General features: G+C 52.5%; 1 long non-coding RNA gene across 1 annotated transcript; it reads right to left on the minus strand.

Annotated features, from left to right (window-relative positions):
• Positions 1–458: 458 nt before the first annotated feature.
• On the minus strand, positions 459–3,230 carry LOC114104707 (uncharacterized). Its single transcript, XR_011705686.1, has 2 exons — positions 3,156–3,230; positions 459–2,305 (listed from the first exon to the last, which is right to left on the minus strand). It is a non-coding gene; the product is annotated as an uncharacterized lncRNA (long non-coding RNA).
• Between the last annotated feature and the right edge of the window lie 1,015 nt (positions 3,231–4,245).

Here is a 4,245-nt window from a genome sequence, read left to right on the forward strand (position 1 = left end):
CAAAGGGCCTTTTCATGGAACATTCCATCCCAAACAGGGCAAGGGGGTAATATCACAAAGGGACAGGTGAGCGTAGCTCCACCCATGGGGATGCAGGAAGGCACGCCTACACATGAAGACACATTTTGTGACATTATGGGACTTCCAAGATCGGGGCAGCCATCTAGGGCCACTTTGATGTGGCCAGATCATGGGAAGTGACCAACAGAGCCTCGAACAATCAGGAAAGGAAAATGCTGGTCACATGGTGTGGCCTCCCCCAATTGGGGATTAGGTATCAACCTGTGAATCTGGAGTGTGGAGACAACATTAGCCTGAACTAAGACATCCCTCTTATCCTATTAACTCTCTGTGGAAGTAACCAAAGTCTCCCTAGAAAGAGACAGAGTTTGTACCCAGACAGAAGATCAACACGCTTGGCCTGTGGCCCACAATGTATGCCAGAACCTACCCCAACCTTGACATAACCAGAGTTTCAGTTTATTCAATAGTAACTCATTAAAAACATTGTTTTCATGTCAAAACAAACAGATTTACCATCGAGCAAAAGGTGAAACTTTGTCAAGTTTTCAAAAGAACCCATGCTTCAAAGGAACCTATCTGCTCCAGCTCCCAGGGAATATAAAACTACTCCTCCCCGGAGCTTGGAGAAATTCCACGAGAGGGTCCAAAAGCCATCATGTGCCCACAGGCCCCAGGGCTAGTCCTCTGCTGCATGGTGCTGTCTGTTTTGAGCTAGAACAATCCACGGCTGACCAGGTCACTGGGCACAATTGCTGGGCACTCCACATTCCTAGTGAAGAAGGAAACATGTGTCTCTGCACATTTGTTTGGAACCTGGGAACCCTTGGAGGGGAGTCACTGCCGGCAGTGAGCTTATCACCATGGCAGGGGGGCTGGCTCACAGACACCCAGAGACACCAACTGTCACACACGTCCTTTTCTTTTCGCTCTGCTCTTGTTCACAGTTACCTCCTGATTTAGTGGCCTCCTCTACTTTCCCCCTCCTAAGCCGGTGGGGCTGCCCAGAGCTGCTGTCCACCATGAGATGAAGGATGGAGGGCACGCTGCTGAGATCCCCTTGGGGACCCTTGGCTGGCTCTGTCTATCGGCGCACTCTTGGACTCTGCCGCCTGGTAATTCTTCGTGACCACTTGTCCCGCACATCCTCCCTGTTCCTGGCGCAGTTTCTGTCTCTCCTCCGGAATGTTTCCTATTTTCCCCATTCTACCTAGATGGCAAGGAACACGCATGGAACTCAGAAGCAGCACAGCCTTAGCAGAACAGGCCGACCCCGTGGCCTACCTGAGTCTGCAAAAAGAAAGCTCAGATCTCCTCCTGGCCGCTGTGAGAGGTCAGCAGCTGCCCTCAAAGACCAGCTTACAGCGCCCAGCCACACCCGGAGGACGTTCTGACGGGCGAATGCCACGCCTGCTTCTCCTTTGGACAAAGCACTGACTAGGGTTGGGTCCTCTGTCACCTCCATGACTAGCGGGCCACATGGAAGGGATCTCAGTGTGGTTTGGGAGAAAATTAAATCATGTATTTGCCATTTCTCCTTACCTGACAGGGAAAGTAGGTGTCAGTCCTGCTAGAAATGATCAAGCCACTGTTCTCATTATAGCAAGGGAACCGAGAAAGATGGGGAAAGGAAAATCCATAAATAATAAATGACACAGTCTGGATTCAGCCAGTGTCTTCTGGCTCTCTGACATCCGTCTTTCCTCCACATTGCAACAGTTTGAGGGTGGATTGATGAGAATCCAAAGAGACTCTTCTGAACGTTCTCGTTTATCCAGGCCCAGTGCTGGACATTCTGCCCAGAAGAGGGGAACAAAGCTCATCCAGGGGACTTGGGCTGCTGAAATGTCCCTGATGTCAGAGGACTTAGAAGGCTCAGAGGACAGAGAAGCATTCGGGTCAGACTCATCTGTGTCCAGACTCTGTGGACACTGGAGGTCTTTGGGGCTGATGGTGGGCTGCAGGCCTGGCCTCCTCTTGTGGGGAAGGACCAGGTGTGGCTCTTGTGCCAGGGGTGCCAACAGATGTTCTTTAGGTCAGGGGCTTTCCAGTCTGCGACTGGAGGTGACAGAGGACCCAAATAGATGGTGGGAGTAAGATGGTTGGGATACCCCAAAATGACAGCAGCAACCAGCTCAGCGCCTCTGCTCTCACATTCCCAGCCCCAGGTCGCCCCTCAGGGAGAGCAGCCTGGAGAGCAGCTGGTGAGCACATGCACTCCTCCCTGTGGGTGACAACTGAGCAGGGCTGCCTGGACGACTGTCCAAAGCAGAGGCTCCAAGTCCTGAGGTGAAAAAGGAAAGAAACAAATCACTGTTTCCGGTCATGGCCAGTTTGTTAGAATCACCTGTGCTAGAAAAAAATCTAGATTTTAAAAAGTTCCTAAAAGTGACATTAATTACAAGATGAGAAGTAGAAGAAACCAAGAACCCGGGGGCAAGCGAGGCAGAAGCTGCTTCTTCCCCGAGGGCGGCCCTGGTCTTACAAAGGCAGCTGCTCCTGCGATGCTGGGCCAGCCCTCCAGGGGCAGAAACGCCCCCGCTGACATGGATGGCTCCTGAGCCCTCCTGTCCACAGATACAGGAGCCGTGTTGTCCACTGGGCTCCTCTTAGGGGCTCTGGATCCCCCACCGTGTGCACGTGCACACACATACACTCACACACACACACACACACACACAGTTAAGAGGAGTGAACATAAAGTTACCACTCACCATTTTCTGATGGGAATTAAGAAGACCTGGGGTGAGAAATATTGCTCACATGGCCCCTGGCTTGTCACCAATGTCGGACACTCTACCACCGGAGGGAAGCAGGACTAGGGGAGGGGTCTTGGCAGCAGGTGACCCATCACACAGATTTTGTTGTGGTTTGGGTGTGAGGTGTCCCCCCAAAGCTCCTGAGTGACTCAGTGCAAGAAGGCTTGGAGGAGAAACGACGGGGGGCCACAGCCTTAACCGTATCCGTGGATCCGTCCCTGATGGGATTAATGAGTGGTGCCTGGAGGAGGGGGGGTGTGGCTGGAGGAGGTGGGAACTGGGGCGTGGCTTTGGGGTCTACATTTTGTATCTGGAGAGTGGAGTCTCTCTCTGCTTCCCTCCACCCCACTCTTCCCCCGTGATGTCCAGCCTCACCTGGAGCCCGAGGAACGGAGCCAGCTGTCCATGGACGGAGACCTCTGCGACTGTGAGCCCCCAAATGAACTTTCCCTCCTCTAAAATTGTTCTGGTCATAACAGGCTGGTTAAAACAGATTCTGACAAGAGAACAGGCGTCACCGTGGGAGGGGCAGGAATCCTGGGGCCCATGGCAAAAGGGCGGGACTGGGACAGAGGTCCCTTCCGAAAAAGGCAGAACTTGGGAGAGCACCCGGTGTCCTCTTTGACTTGCTGAAATTCAGCCGTTTCCTGCAGCATTTTGCTTTCTGTTCCCTGAATCTCTTCCTTACAGGCAAAGAGGGAGAGTACCACAGAGGCCACGGCCACGTCTGATCTGAGGCCACCACATGGCAAAGCCTTGTGACCCTTGGAACTAGCCGAGGGCTGAGTGGAGACACTGGGCTCCCGATTCCAGGCCCTGGGGCTTCCTCAAGCAAAGACCTGTGCCGTTAGTGTTTCTGTGTCACAAACAACCTGCATTGAGGCTTCGGTGATACTCGAGACACACTGCAGCCTGCTCTTGTGGTGAGAGACTGTAAAAAAGGTCAGAAAGTGGCATTCTAGCAGGCTAGGTGGGGAAGAGTGCTAAGGAGAGGAACAAAGAACTGGGAAGGGGACCGAGGAACATCAAGGGCAGGGGCTTACATTTTAAGAAAGAGTGGCCAGAGGAGCTCTTACTGATAAGATGTTTGAGGAAGCCCTGAAGGATACAAGAAAGGTAATCAAATGGTCTTCAAGGGAACAGAACTCTAGACTGAGAGAACCAGTGCAAAGACCCTGGGGCATATTTCAGGAAAACAATAGAAGCCAGGACAGCTGGAGAGGAGTGGGATGGGCTGCAGGGGTCATGCAGGATGAGGTCAGAGAAGAACAAGAAACTGGGGAGCAGCTGCAGTTGGCTGTCCCTGCTCCCTAGTGAAGTGGCACCCCCTTTCTCCACAGAAAAGCCCTCTTCACCATGGCTGATTTTAAGACTGTCAGCAGAAGAGTCTCTGCAAAAGAGTCCAATGTAGATAAACTTCCTATTTTCGTGTTGCCCTGTTTACTTGGCCACTGGCCGAGAAGAT

The sequence above is a fragment of the Marmota flaviventris genome, chromosome 2 (assembly GCF_047511675.1).
Source record: "Marmota flaviventris isolate mMarFla1 chromosome 2, mMarFla1.hap1, whole genome shotgun sequence".
Classification (NCBI taxonomy): Eukaryota; Metazoa; Chordata; class Mammalia; order Rodentia; family Sciuridae; genus Marmota; species Marmota flaviventris.